Genomic DNA, 15805 nt, shown 5'->3' with positions numbered 1-15805 from the left:
GGCAGGAATTTTCTACGGGCCGGCACCGGTCCGCGGACCGGCGGTTGAAGAACAGTGCTCTAGATTATAATTGCTGTCAACAAGAAAATGCCAAAATGTAATTGTTACCCATGGTCTTCAGTATATAGGGATTTAGATACTGATTCTACATAGGTCACCTAAAAAATTGGCACCAACTAGCATGGCGCTATAAAAGTATGATTTGGGCATATGGTGCTGGACGCCCATAGTCGGCAGTGGGAAAATGCCCATTTTTGAAAAATCCGTCTGGAATATTTTTTTTCTTTCTGAAAATCATCTATCTGAACATCCAGGCTATTATTCATCCTGACTGCTAGGATTTCTATCTGTATACCACATTTTTGAACAAAATTTCATCCAAGTCCCAAACACCCTGAATAAGACCATTTGGATGTGGAGAGGGGCCAATCTTGTAATGGACCGGTCACCCAGACATGGCATTAGAGCAGAGGGGCACCTTACAGGGCACTGCTGTGAACTTCACAAAAAGGGTGCCAGATAAACATCTCACCAGAACTCCCTTATAGGTTATGACGAGCCCCCCAAAACTCACAATACCTACCTGTCTACAATACCAATAGCTCTTACGGCTGCAGGTGGCACCTATATGGCAGTAGAGTAGGGTTTGAGTTTTTTTTGGTGGGTGCACCTGTTCCACCATAAATGTATTTAAGACACCTATGTGCAGTTCTACTAGGCTTTCCTATACAAGGTGCTGATGTTCTGGAGACAGGTATGTACTTGTGGGGGTGTGAGGGGATCAGTGAACATTGGAGGTGTGTGTGTGGGTCTTTACTTTGTCTCTGCAGTGATTATCTGGTCACTTTGGATACCTTTTTGACACTTATACATTGTCTAACTCACATCGTTTAAGTTTCATCCATGATGTCTAGTAAAACATTCGATTATCCCTAAGTCTATGGGCATTAGTGCATTTGCCGCGGCAGCATCGCTACTGTAGCTTTGTAAAAGGGTCCCTAAGTTAGGTGCCTAACTTGAAAACACGCCCATAATTTGCCTCTAACCATGCCCACTTTTAGGTAGGCGTTTTGGACTAGTGCCTACTTTTTATATAATCGTGTTTTTCGAGTTAGGCACCTAACTTTCAATTAAGTCCAACTAAAAGCAATTATGAGATATTAAATGCCAACTATTTACACTGATTAAGCCTATTAGCCAATTAAGTTTGGTGCCTACATCAGCTAGGCATACCAATCTAGGTGCCTAATTTTAGAGAAGCTATATAGAATTTGCCAGTTAAGGGCTAGATTAACTAAGGACACAGATCATGTCCCGACCACTCTGCGATCACTTTGTGACCCCCAACCCGATTCAATAACCTTCCTCCCGTACCCGATCCGTGCATGCAAATGAGGGGGAACGGCATGCAAATGTAGGCAGGTTGCGATTCACTAAAAAAAAAAAAAAAAAAAAGAACACTGACTGGGCTGGCTGATCCCAAAGCAAGCGACTGCTGAGGACCAGAGGCACACATCCCTGCCAACTCTCCTGCTCCATGCCGCTCTGATATCCCAGCCAACTCCCACCAGCCCTGCTCTCTGCCCTGCTCCATTTAGCTCTCTGCTCCCTCCCTGTTCTCTGCTGTAATTCTCCTGCCAAAAAAAACTTTCTGCTCCTGCTTGCCGCCCTTCCTTGCATCGCGAGCCCGTGGTTTTAACCCACTTTAAACCTGCGGGTTAAAACCAGGGGCTCACAATGCAGGGAAGGGCAGCAGAGAGCTGGAGAGTTGAGGCAAGTACAAAAAAGTAAAAAAAATCCCAACAAAACAGACAGCAAATGCTTGCGCAGACCATCTGCAGGCAAAGTAGATGGTCTAAGCATGCGTGAGGATCGCTCTCCATCAATCCATGTCATCGGTGAGGGGCGTGCCTCCGATCGCCCCCATTTGCATGAAGATGGTTGGTAAATCGGTCAGCCTGCCTCGGATCGCCCACGGATTGGATAATATCGGTGGGCTTAGTGAATCTAGGCCCAAGTGAATAATACAGTACAAAATCTGCTTTGTTATCAACAGTTAATGTAATAATACAAGGTCTTGACCATTGCAATTGCTATTTCCTTGACTTATTAGATATATCACCTGTGTTCAGTAGTGCTGCCCGATTCAGGAAAAAAATTTTTGATTTGATTCGATTCAGCCTACTGAATTGGTTTTTTAATTCGATTCGATTTTCCTTCCCAATTGGGGTTTTTTTTCCCAAACATCCTGGTGGGTTTATTTTATAGCCTCATCACTCCCTTTGCCTTCTCCTAACCACACTGGTGCTGTGGTGTAAACAAAATAAACAAACAAAAAAGACTTTTCCTCTCTCTCTTAAATCCTAGCCCACATTTGCGGTCTAACACCAGCTCTGGCAGGATACATGTTTCAAATCTGACATATTGTAATCACAAAAGGGAAAATAAAATTAGTTTTTCTACCTTTTGTTGTCTGGTCATTATTTAAATCTTGTTGGTCCCAGGCTCTGGTTGTCTTCTGATAACTTGCTTGCCAGGGTCTCCTTCTTTCTTCTTTCTCCTTTCTAACCATCCATCTGCCATCTCTGGCCTCCCCTTGCGTTTCCCTTCCCTCCCCCGGAGGTCTGGCATCTTTCTTTTTTTTTTCGTCTCCATCCACAGATCCACCTTTTCTTAACTACCCTTTCATCCAGCATCGCTCCCTCCTTCCCCACCACCCCAGGGTCAACCATCTCTCCCTTTCTTTTCTTAACTACCCTCCTATCCAGTATCTCTATCCCACAACACACCATCCCTTGTGTCCCACTTCTCTCCCTTTCTGTTCCTTCCCTCCCTAAATACCATGGTCCATCATCAAGTTTCAAGTTTATTAGGATTTTATATACCGCCTATCAAGGTTATCTAAGCGGTTTTTACAATCAGGTACTCAAGCATTTTCCCTATCTGTCCCGGTGGGCTCACAATCTATCTCTCTCCCTCTCCTCTATTTTTAGACCCATTATTTCTTCCCCCCCAAAGTCCGGCATATGCACGTCTCTTTGAACCCCCCTTCCCTCCCTCCGTGTACTTCTACACCTGGGCCCCTTTCCCCTGAAGGTCTATCCTCCCCTGAAGGCCTGCATCTCCCCCCTGAAGGCCTGTACCCCCATCCCTGAAGGCCAATGCCACCATCCCTGGCCTGTCCCCCCCTTAAAGACCTGTTCCCTTTTAAAGGCCTACACCCCCCCAAGGCCTGTCCCACCCCCTGAAGGACTGCCCCCCCCGAAGGACTGCCCCCTGCCGAAGGCCTGCCTGTCCCCCCTGAAGGCCTATGCCACCATCCCTGGCCTGTCCCCTCTTTGAAGGCCTGTCCCCCCTTAAAGGTCTGCACCCCCATTAAAGATCTGTTCCCCCTCTAAAGGCCTGCACCCCCAAGGCTTATCCTACCCCCGAAGGACTGCCCCCCTGAAGGCCTGCCCCCCAAAGGTCTGCCTGTCCCTCCTTTGAAGGCCTGTTCTCCCCTTGAAGGCCTGCACTCCCCCAAGGCCTGTCCCAGCCCCTGAAGGACTGCCTCCCAAAAGACTGCGCACACCCCTAGGAAGGCCTCCGTGTTCCCCCTGGCCTCCCCGCACCCCGTGGTTACAGCGTCTTTGCAGTGCTTTGAGCTGTTTCCTCTGTAGCGGTCCCGCCCCTCCTCTTATGTCAGAGGCAGGATCGCGGTGGAGGAAACAACTTAAAACACTGCAAAGACGCTGTAACTGCGGTCATTGGCTGCAGGCTCAAGCTGTAAGGTAAACGGAGCGGGGAGGCCAGGGGGAACACGGAGGACTTCCTGGGGGGGGAGGGGGCAGTCCTTTGGGGAGGCCAGGAGGGAAGCCTGACAGCAGCACTTCCCGACTGACCCTCCCTCCACACTTTCTAAAACAGGTGCGGCAGCGGCCAGCCAGCAATAGCAGCGCTACTGCTCCTTGCTTTAGGGGGCGAGGGGAGAGGGTTCGAATCGGGAAGCCGATTTTTTAAAAATTTAAATCGATTCGAATCGATTCTCCCGAAGTGAATCGGTGAACCGATTCGAATCGTGAATCGGACAGCACTAGTGTTCAGTACTTAATCTTGCTAAACTGATTACAGGCACGTGGAATCACCGATACTATGTTATAATGGTTTAAATCTATTTTTGTTTTTCTGAGAGTATGAAATATGCATTGGAGATCGGAAATCTAAGTTGAGAGAACTGCAAATTGGTGTACCACAAGGTGCAGCCTTATCAGCAATACTGTTCAATCTATATTTAAAACTCTTGTATCAAAAGTTAAGGAATTTAAATGTGCATTATAGAATTTATGCAAATGATCAGTTTTTCTGTAGTTTTGGCATTTGAATAGTTTCTGAAAATCAAAGGTTAAAATCATTTTTTTATGCAGCTTGGATGAAGGAGAATAAATAAGTGCCAAATGTGAATAAGATAGGGGTAGTTTTAGTAGGGAAAATCTATGATGAAACTATACCATCTACTTTATATTTGGATGACCAGGAGATACATATTTCCACTTAAGCACGCGGTCTTGGTGTGATTATTGATTGTAGCTTAACTTTTCAATCTCAAATTTGCTAGCTTATAAAACCTTCATGCTTTAAGCTTAGAATGTTAGGACAATTGAAATCTCATCTACCCCTATTTTCACACTGTAGAATAATCTTGTTTTGAGTGGACTTCACTATTGTAATTCTTTATATTTAGGACTTCTTGTGTCCAAAGTTCATGCATTGCAAGTCATTCAGAATGCCACAGTCAGGCTCATCTCAGGTTGCTCACAATTTCAACATACCATACCAATTCTGCGTGATTAACATTGGTTGCTTATAGAAGGCCAAATTATGTTCAAAGTGCTGCTTTTGAATCATAAGGCTTTAAAAAATTAAACTGTTGTCATCAGTACTGAAAATATATATACATAATCATGCTCTAAGCACTGGCGTAGTAATGGGGGCAGAATGCCCTAGGTGCTAACTTGGAAACGGCATCAGCGCCTCTTCTCCGTGTCCCTCTGCTTATCCTCATTGCCCAGACATCGCCGCACCCCTGTTTCTCATTACAACTTCGCTGGCAGCGAGCTGGCTGTCCTACGCACTGATCGCGCCAGCCTCTTCACTCCTTTGACATCACTTCTTATGCACGGGGCCAGGAAGTAACGCCAGATAGAAGCCTCAGTCAGTGTGAGCAGTGGGTATTCCAGCTTGCTTGCTGCAAGCAAAGATGGGAAAGAGGTATGAGGGGAAGGCATGATGCGGTAATTTTGGGGCTGAAGAGTCATTTGTTGATTAAAGTCTATGAAATTGATGTAAAACAAAGAAAACCCTGCAATCGATCTGATTAAGTTTCTCAAAATGGTTGGAATGTGCATAGAAATGTGAATTTATAGCAGTTATGGATGAGAAAATGCCTGATCTTGGAAAGCCAAGTGAGTAGATAAGGACAAACAGAATTATTTGTTGTATTTTTGTTTGGTGTTTTCTACAAGAAAATCTTGCTTTGTGTAATATGTTGTTACTATATATTTTTTTAGTGCTTTTTAAAAATATTTTTTAATTTTTAAATTTGATGCGTGTACTCTTGTAATTAACTTAGGTATATGTGATATATAAGCTAATAAACCATAAACCATCTTCAGGTGCTCAATACTATTTAATGCAAATGGTCTCATGAACAATGAGAAATTGGAAGTGGACATCTCAGTCCTCAGTCAGCTTTAATTATTGAAGTAAAACATGGACTTGAAATAATAGGGTAACTAAAATCTGTATTGATTTTATTTTGCCTATATTATATGATCTGGTTACAAGTCAGAACAGGATTTTTGTAGATTGTTGCCCCCTGCTGGTTGCATGTTGGGATCACACTCTGGTACGCAGTGACCTGAGTAGAATTGGACAAGATTTGTGAGAAGCGGAATCAAAAAATCTTATCCACACTGCACAACTGTACTGTGATTAGGTGCATTAATTCCACATCTGTGCTCACATACATCAAACTTAAATTGCCAGCATGTAGAACTCTTCTTGAGCAAAAATTAAAAGTTTTTAAATATCAGACTTGCCCACCTTTTAGGAAATTTATACTCAGTTCCAAGAGCTCTCAAAATAAACTCATCAATTGGGTAAATCTGCAAACAATGTTAACCTGCTTCCTCTCATGGACTAAGTTTTAACACAGCTCTGAAGTCCCTTCCTCTCCAGGAAATTCTGGACTAGGCTTTCTCTTTCACTCATGGTTCAATGCCAATCATGTGATTCAACTAGGCTCCCCCAACTTTGAGGAGCCACAGAAGTGACTTGGTCACAAACCCCTGAAATCTGTTTATGGCGCTTTGAGTTGCATGTTCAGATTTAGGCCCATACTCAAGTTGTGTGCACAGCTTAACTGAATAATGAGCCAATTAGAACTGATAATTGGCTTCTTAACAAGCTTATTAATTGGATTTAATTTATTTTATATGTGTAAATTTAGGCACAGGATATACACTTACATTTTATGCATGGTACCAAAAAAGGGGGGCATGAAAATGGGAGATAATAGGTAGATCAGGGTGTTCCTCAAATTTATGCATGTAATTACACTATGTAACCTGATTTTTGTTCCTGGGCAGTAAGTATTATTTCTTAATTGCTCATGCCTAAAAAGTACAGAAAATGTGTTATTTCCCAAAAAACTTTGCTTTTATGACCAGGATAGTCAAATTTTGCAATTTACCTATTTAAAAACATGAAAACACCAAATTTTCATCTTTTCATTCTTATAAAGTCATAAAAAGCACCATACTGTATGAATCACAATAAACCCGTATTTATATTGAAGTTATACAAAGCTGACCACAGAAGATTTAGAAGTGAGTAGTTTTTTTAGATTTTTTGTTATATTGTAAGTTACTTTTACAAATCAGCCCCCAGATGTAGTCTCCCATCATGGTCTCATTATACTGAACTTGGTAGCAACGTTTGAAATCCAGTATATTCTGGTGGAAGCGCTCATCTTGCTCTTCTGAGTACACTCCCATGTTCTCCTTGAACGTCTCAAGATGAGCATCAAGGACAAGAAATATCCTACAGCCCATTTTACTGTAATTCTTCACCAGATTCTCAACCAACTCCACATAGTTTTCAGCCTTGTGATTGCCCAAGAAGACCCGAACAGCAACACAGCTGTTCCAAGACCTTTTTTTCTTCCTTGTTAGCTACTTGGGAAATTCCTTGCACTCCAGGATCTTCTTTATCTGTTGTCCTACAAAGACACCAGCTTTGACCTTTGCCTTAAACAGATTAGGGAAGATGTCTTGAAGGTACTTGAAGGCTGCCAACTCCTTATCTAGAGCTTTGACAAATTGTTTCATTAGGGCCACTCTGATGTGTAGTGGTGGCATAAGCACTTTCTGGGGGTCCACCAATGCTTCCCATTTGGCATTGCTTCTCCCCACATAGAACTCCCCACATAGTCTGCTGTGGCCAGACCTGCCTTTGTTAATATGCCTTTGTATCCCTACTATCTCAAAGGCAGAGATAGTACAGAAACTTGGTAAAATCACCTTGGAGACCCATTACGGATGCCACCATACTCCCAGCCATACTCATCATACTTCAAGGTGCCTAGTAAGGTCTTGATGCTGTTGTAATCTTCTTTGAAGTAAACTGAATGAGCTAGTGGAAGAGACAGGTACTTGTTCCCATTTTGAAGCACTACGGTTTTAATGCTCCTGGATGAGTTATTATTGAAGAGACACCACTCTTTTGGGTTACAGGTGACACCAGTTGCCTCAAACACACTGGTCAGATTGTGACAAAAGCAGAACCCATCTTGATCAGTGAAGAAGATGGGGGATGCCTCTACAAAAGTGGGAGTCTCCAGCTCAATGCAAAAAACTTGGCAGGTCTGGGTGTTGGTGGTCAGAGCAGGCCAAAGCTAAGAAGAGTGGAGGTAGTGGAAAGATGAGTTCCCAACACTCTGTGCGTAAGAGAAGGTGGCAAATGACATGAAAATTTTGAAGGGGCAGAGCCATGCTTTAATGTTCTTCTGCATCAAAATAATTTGTTATCATTTAAGTAATGTCAGTGGGTTAGGATGCTGTGACAGAGTAATATCAACTATTCTGAATATTTTATTTATTTAAAAACATTTATATCCCGCATATCCACAGTCTATGTGGGTTACAGAATAACATCCATAAATAAAATTACAAAAACAAATCCTAACATTCTAAAATAACACATTTTAAATTTCAATACAGTCAATCTTCTATAACACTATAAGAAAAAGAATAATATTTTATATAAATTAATAAATAGTAAAATAATGAGAATGATTAATACCATGTTTCCCCAAAAATAAGACAGTGTCTTATATTCATTTGGGGCCCAAAAAAGGCACTAGGTCTTATTTTTGGATAGGGCTTATTTTTTTTTTGTACAAGATCATCTCTCCCTTCCTCTCCTTCACCCCAATTCTTCCTCTTTGTTTTCCCCCACATTTGCAACATCTTTCCTCCCCTCTCACCCATCTCCTTGTGCCTTCCCTCTGTAGCATCTTTCTATCCCTCAATCCCTTCCATCCTCCTGTGCAGCAGAACCCTTCCCCAGCTTCCATCCTTCCCTCCCTCCCATCCCCCTGTACAGCAGAACCCCTAGCTCAGCTTCCATCCTTCCCTCCCATCCCCCTGTGCAGCAGAATCCTTGAGCACCTGAACCACCGATGACCCTCCATCCTTCCCTCCCAACTAATTCCGGCTGACCGCAACCATAAATACCTTGCTGCAGAGGAGTGTCAGACCAAGAGCACTCACAGGCTGCTTCGCAGCCTTCTCACTGGGGCCTTCTGTGTACTGATGATGTCGGGCAGGAGGAAATGCGGCTGCCTACGTCTAGGACTTATTTTCGAGGGCAGAGCTTATATTAAGACCTATCCCAAAAATCATGCTAGGGCTTATTTTCGGTGTAGGTCTTATTTTCAGGGAAACATGGGAAAGCAATTCTCCTTCACAAAACCTGAAAAGCCTTTTGAAAGCCTTCAAACTCTTACAAAAAAGTAAGAAGGAAGAGATCTGACAAACAGTATCAGGGAGATTATTCCATAGTGGAGGATCCACCAAGCCAAAAAACGAGAACAACTAGTTGGCTTAACTATAGATCATATAGATGGAACAATCAATAATTGTTTAGACTGAGATCTCAACAAGTAAGGAGGCACATATGACTCCAATAAAGAAGCTTCTACTTTTGATAAAGTTTGATGTAAAACTTTAAATTGAATTCTACAAACCATTGGAAGTCAATGAAGCTCAACGAACAATGTTGATATATGATTATTATGATGGATACCACCAATTACCCATGCTGCAGCATTCTGTGCCACCTGCAGTGCTCTTAAAGACTTCTTTGTGAGTCCACACAAAACAGCATTACAATAATCTGAATGTGGCAAAACAAAACATTGCATAATTTGATAAAACTTAGATGGAGGAAGCAAATTCCTTAATTGCAATACCAATTTATCTTAAAAAACATTGTCTTTACCACTGATGAGATGTGACCATGGAACTGTAAGGCGGAGTCCAATAAGACCCCCTAAACCTAATTTCCTGCTGTATTAGAATCAACATTCAATCATATACAAAACTTGATGGGGCATCTACAATTCCAGATGATGAAAGCCACAAGATCTTTGTTTTTTAAACATTTAAACGGAGACAGTTTGTAGTCATCCATGTCTTGATTGAATCCATATAAGATGACAACAAACCCTGAACACTATCATTTGGAAACTAAAAAAAAACCCCTGCAAATCATCAGCATAAATGTGATATTTTACTCTCAGATTTAATAGTAGTTTACCAATTGGAGCCATAAATAAACAAAGTAGCTGAGAGGAAGGAACGCTGAGGTACTCCATATTTTAGATGGAAAAAAATCTGACCGTTCACTTCTTGTAATCATACAAAAACTCCTATTACTAAGGAATGATTGAAAGCATTTAAATATTGTCCCTGAAATCCCAAGTGCACCCAATATATTTAAAAGTACTAGATGATTCACAGTATCAAATGCTGAAGCAACATCAAGAGAAACTAATAAATAGTGTTTCCCCTTATCAAACCCTTTGCGAATCTCCTCATAAAGAGATAATGGAATGTAAATGTTTGCTTCACTATTTATTTTCATAAATATCATGGTATTAGATCACATCAAGGATTACAAGATGTGATTAACATTCATTCTTTATAGAAAATAAGGATGGCTAGTTATACATTAGAAATTACATGCAGGAAACCTGTTAGACTAAAGTATTCTACCACATCACTGATCAGTGCCTAGTTTTATGACACGTTTTTACCTCATAAAAAAGGCAAAGAACTAAATTAGTGGAGGATCAAAGTCACCAAGCAGTCAGCAATGTACCAGGGCCATATTATCCACATAACTAACCTCTTATATTATGGTGGACCATCAGACAGTGACTTCCTCGATTAAACTTATTTTACATTAGAGGAAGTTTTCATTACACTTCTACATTTCATTTCAGGAAAAGAAATAATCAAAAATTCAAAACATATTCATGCTGTTTTTATGATGCCTCGAAATTACAACTTAGGGTAACCACCTGCCGCAATGAATCACCTTTTCTTGTCTTGCATCAGAGAAGTTAGTCACCTTCAAGCATGTCATGCTTATACTCTTTCCCATGGCCTTGTTTTGTACGCTTGCCCAGGACATTCCCTCTTTCTTCTCTACCCGTGCCTCCTTGACATCTAGACAAAGTAAGCCTCTACATAAGTGAATGGCACCTCTTCTGAAATGACATTTATACATCTGGGCCTTTCCAGATTGTTTGCATGCAGCCATTTACATATGGGGATGCTTCTGAAATAAAGCCTACTATTGTCTTTGTAATTTGGTATGTCTTTCATTCTAGCATTTGTTGGGTCCTGAGCAGCAACTTGATAAGCTGAGCTGGAATAAGACAAGAGATTATTTTGGAAGAATAGCCTCCATACTAAACAAAAAGAAACATTTATTGATTTTTTTCCTGGAACTTTCAGTCTGTGTTAATCATGTGGCAGTCATCCAACAAGTGCTGGAAACATACTCAGTGGTTAATGTAAAGGTTTTGCAGTCACCAAACGTTAAAATCCCCTTTTACTAAGTTGCACTAAAAAGTGGCCTGTGCTATAATTTTTTTTTAAGTTCAATAATTTTTATTAAAATTTCCAAATATTAACAGATCACGAATAACAGATCACAATAATAAATAATAGACAGATTGGTTTACAAAGATCATTATATAAATGACGGTATCACTAAAAGCTACCACAGCTAACATAAATTAACACAAGAAACTAACAGCATAGATGTACATTGTTAATGATAAAAAAAATGATATTCATTTTAAGTGTGATATGCCACTATATTCTATGAAAGGATTCCAAATCTTTTTAAAAACATGCAAACATCCATTTTTTTTCTGCAAACACTCTTTCAAACTTAGCAGTTAGGCCTACTAAATTCCATCACGCCATGTAATCAGCTCCTGAGAGGTCCTTCCAATGAGTAAGTTGAGCAGAATTTGTACAAGTTTGGCTTGTTCATCTGTGATTGGCATATTTATGCAAAATTGACTCAGCAAAATGATATTTATGGTTAATGGCACTTTGATATTAATCAATGAACAAATGAAATCCCAAACTTTTTGCCTGCACTGTTATGAGCATGTGGGTTTCCTGCGTGCTGAGACCACTTTTAGCACGACTGTTTAATGGCTGCATTTTCTATTTCCCCCTACTAATGGCTACATGATAATCTCCCAATCAGCATGTGGCCATTAGTGCAGTTGCCCTTACTTTAAGGGAATTAAATCTGATGGGAAGCTCAGTCAATCTTTTGTTATCAAGTTGGTAGAGTTCTGAAATGGACTCTTTGACTCTTTTAGACTGATAGGCCAGCTGCAACTATTTCGTAAAAACCCTAAAAACTTTGCTGTTCTCGCAATATTTAAACGGTTTAACTACAGGATCAACAAAATGATAATACTGTAGCCCTTACTTCTCTCATGTTCCTCTTTCTATGTACTCTAATCTTAATTATATGTGAACCGAGTTGAGCTCCGTTGGGAGATGACCTGGTATATAAATTGAAGATTAGATTAGATTAGATTACTGACACCTATTTTCTAGGCAGTAAGGGCTCCTGTGCTAATCAGTTAGCTCACAGTGACACAGCTGCACTAATAATAATAATAATAATTTTATTCTTATATACCGCCATACCGATAAAGTTCTAGGCGGTTCACAACAAGGTGAGGTAATACATGGGATACAGATAAAATTTAAATTAGAATAATGGACTTAAAAACATATAAAGACAGAAAGCATTTACAATATAATGCAGAAAATACCGGCATGGCAGGGAAAGAAGTAAATCTCAAAGATAAGAAAAAGAAATCCCTAAAGAGTATATACCACAGAAAAATATTATAATATCAGAGCAATGTACTCAAATTGCAAAATTAGAAATATTGTGCATATTTATTAATTTAAAATTTGCAAAAGTATCACAAAATTTTCATAAAATAGCATACACAGTACACCATAAAAACACTACAAACAAACCAGACAAGATATAACATATAACAGGCACTATCAAACCAGGCTGGAAAAGGCCACACAAAAAATCATACAATGATATATAAATATAGCTGTGTTCAAAAGTTCATAAATCACTTAGCTTGAGAGTTGGATTTGAACTTTAATCCGTTTGGGATGTTGGTTTTTTGATTTTTTCCTTTCTGGATGGCCCACAATCATCTTGCTTGCTTCATTCCTCGTGGACATTGTTCCAGGAAGACTTCGAACTCTCAAGCTAAGTGATTTATGAACTTTTGAACACAGCTATATTTATATATCATTGTATGATTTTTTGTGTGGCCTTTTCCAGCCTGGTTTGATAGCGTCTGTTATATGTTATTATATCTTGTCTGGTTTGTTTGTAGTGTTTGTATGGTGTTCTGTGTATGCTATTTTATGAAAATTTTGTGATATTTCTGCAAATTTTAAATTAATAAATATGCACAATATTTCTAATTTTGCAATTTGAGTACATTGCTCTGATATTATAGTATTTTTCTGTGGTATATACACTTTAAGGATTTCTTTTTCTTATCTTTGAGATTTACTTTTGAAGCTTGGTTGTAGCTCTCTGTTTTATTTTTTGTTTAGGAAAAGAAGTAATACATAGAACAGATAAAATACACCAATTTGAATATAAGGAACTTGATTAAAAAAATGAAGCAGAATGCATTAAGATACCAGCCTATCAAAGAGTTGAGTCTTTAACAATTTTCTAAAATCAAGATAGGAAGAGACCTCTAACATAATTTTTCCAAGCCATACATTCAATTTAGCCATACATTCAAATTAGCACTGGACACGCCCACTCTCTGCCCCCAAACACACCTCCAGTGCTAAAGAAGTATTTGATGCCAAAACTACCATGGAATGGCTGAGCATGACCTGCAGTAGTGATTTTTAACCTGTGGTAAGCACATGTTAGTGCTTACTGCAGCTTAGTAAAAGGGCCCAAGGCCTGGTTATCACATGGCAACCATAAAAAATGATTGCTCTTTGGTAGGCAGGGGTCTTAGTGTCTTAGTTTCTCCATCTAGTGCAAGGCTAGGCAAATTATATTTAATGCACGCCTGCCACCACACTACAGTTTTGATCTGAACAGTTCCGCCTGGCAATTAATTTTGTTAATCATTACAGTTTAGTGATATGTTATTTTAGCAATAGTTATACAGTCTAAAGGGCTGGATTAATGTAATAGCTTAGTTTATTTTGTTATTTAATGAGTCATTTTATATGCCTATTGCATTTGTTAAAGCACAGTTAAAAATATGAACAACAATGTCACTGGCAGGAATTAATATGCCTGTCAGTTTGGTCCAGACAAAGGGCTAGACTTATAAACCTGTGTTAATGCAACATAATCCCCTTGTTGATATCTCTAGGTACATGCCTAATGCAAGTTCAGTAAGCTGGGGAAAGGGGCACACATTATTATTTGTAGGTTGAGGGGCCAGGAGTAGGATTTCCCTAGTAGGATGAACAGTCCATTTAATTCAATCAACACCATCTCTTTTGCTTGAACTGACAATTTTACTGTTCCTTCAACTAATTAAGGTTGCAGGTTCATGTTGTTTTAAACGGATGTCAACTATATACATAGTTTGTGTCATTCCTTCTCCAGCAGCAATCATCAGTTATAACATTCTCCTTACTTCCCTGACCTGCTCACCGATTTGATAAAAGTCATACGTCTTACTTTTCCTTAGTTATTGTTAAGTGTTCTGCTCTCATCTAGCATGCTGTCCCAGTCCAGGACTCTCTAAGCAGATATATGCTGAGATCCCTACAGAGCTCCCTACTTTCCTCCTTCCCCTTAGGCTCAGATGTAATGGCTAGCTGTCTCTCCTTAGCTTCAAATGTGGTTGAGTTGTTTCCCTCCCCCCACCTAGGGAAAGACATTCTAGCTGTAAAACTTATTTACTGGGCTTCTGCTTTGCAAGGACAGGGTCTCAGAATCTGTCCCTTGGGCAGAGCTGATGGGACAAAAGGTCACCCTGGGGTTGTACTTCCTTTCCTTGTCAAAGTGCCGAATATCTAATATCTACATTTAATAAAAAGGTATCACCTGCAATTATTTTGGCTGGTCTTTTTCTGCATGGTTTCAGGCAATTTGGGGCCCAGGCCAAGAAACAAACCTCTAACTCAAAGACTTTAACTTTCCTACCCTAGACCTACACTCTGTCCTAGACCCCGCCCTACTTTAGCCACCCAAAACAACGGAGTCATTGACCACTTATGCTCTGCACACAATGATTTTCTTCTTTCTTCTTTTTGTTTTATCCAAGGGGAGATTGTTACCTATCTCCTTTTCTTCTGGCTTTGTGTCCTTGTTAGTAGGATTCTCTTACTCATTAATGCTGCACCATATTGTGTCTAGTTTATTTCTGTGATATCAATAGACAGTCCGTATGTCCATACTATCTTATCCTCTCCTGTACCCCAGCATCTTCTTGTATGCTCAAATCTCAACTGCCAGTTCCTTTATCTTCAGAATTTTTTATTAAAACTTTTCTATATCGCAAATGTCATCCAAAAAGGAGAATGCAAAAACATTAATAAAATCCTATCACACAGACACAACAAACTAATAATTTATTCTTAGCAGCATCTAGACATCCTCACTCCCACCCCTAACTGCTTCCCATTTGCCATTATACCTCAACCTCATATACTTCATCACTGGGATCAAATAGGTCTTCACTAACTTACAAAATTTCCTGCTTCTGCTCTGATATCCCTTGGAAGCTGATTTCATCATGTTGGGGCCATCACCTTATGCATTCTCTTCCATAACTTAGACTGCTTCACCTCTTTCCAAAATGGTATTTCTAGTAGGGAGTTGGAACTTGATCTCAAATATCTCCCAGGCACAAATCCTTTCAGTCTTTGTGCCAGATATTCAGGCTTATTTAGCTCTATTTGAATGTTATCATAATTTTGAACTGAATCTTCTGACTTACTGTGAGCCAAAGAAGCTCCCTTAAGACATTCTTCCCTTATCTCTTCCAATTGCTCTGACTCTTTCTTTTAATACTCCTTGGCAGTTCCGGTACATATTTCTGGTGCTCTTTGGTTGTTCTGGTACCTTTTCTGTGGTATTCCTTGGCTGTACCAGTGCCTTTTTTTTGGTATACTAGGTTCTGAGACTCCTTGGCTGTTTT

Source organism: Geotrypetes seraphini, chromosome 5, assembly GCF_902459505.1.
Source record: "Geotrypetes seraphini chromosome 5, aGeoSer1.1, whole genome shotgun sequence".
NCBI classification, from domain to species: Eukaryota; Metazoa; Chordata; class Amphibia; order Gymnophiona; family Dermophiidae; genus Geotrypetes; species Geotrypetes seraphini.
Note: the sequence above shows the minus strand (reverse complement) of the source record.